Source organism: Penaeus japonicus, unplaced genomic scaffold, assembly GCF_977035675.1.
Source record: "Penaeus japonicus unplaced genomic scaffold, GWHDUDI00000001_assembly GWHDUDI00000025, whole genome shotgun sequence".
Lineage (NCBI taxonomy): Eukaryota > Metazoa > Arthropoda > Malacostraca > Decapoda > Penaeidae > Penaeus > Penaeus japonicus.
The window spans coordinates 4724104-4724779 of NW_028234427.1; positions in this window are offsets into that span (position 1 = coordinate 4724104).

The following is a 676-nucleotide window of genomic DNA, read 5'->3' on the forward strand; positions in this document are numbered from 1 at the left end:
AAGTACAGTGATGAAATTGATGCATGATACATGGCAATACAAGAAAACCAAAAAATAATAATTGAGAGTGATTAAAAAGAATAAGGATAATGATCAACGGATAACGATAGATTATAATAGTGATAATGATGATAATCATGTTGATTATGAAAATAAGAATTAATGAATTTATAATAATAATAATGATACATGATCATCAAACAACAACAGTAATAAAAAATATCACAGAATAATGGTATAAGAATAAACGATATGAAAAAAAAAATCGATAACAATTATGCTAACTAACATATAATTTTTTTTATAATACTAGCGGTAGTAATAATGAATAAATGCTGATTGATAATGAGTTATAAGTATCATTACCATCACTCATAATTTCCGAAATGAAAGAGTATTATTACTAACAACCAGTTATTAATCAATAACACACGATAAAATACTATCATGATATATGATCGATAAATATTACTAAATTAGAATGATCAAGCCAATTAAAAAAAATAACTGACACATCAAATCACAACATTTCAGATTAATTATGACGTCAATTAACTTTCTAGAAAATTAGTCCTGAAGATTCATCCGAAAATGGGTCTTGATTAAGGATAATTAGTTCGGACGTGGAGAATATCTCCAATTTTAATGCTTTCCTTCTCCCACATCTACATTTTGG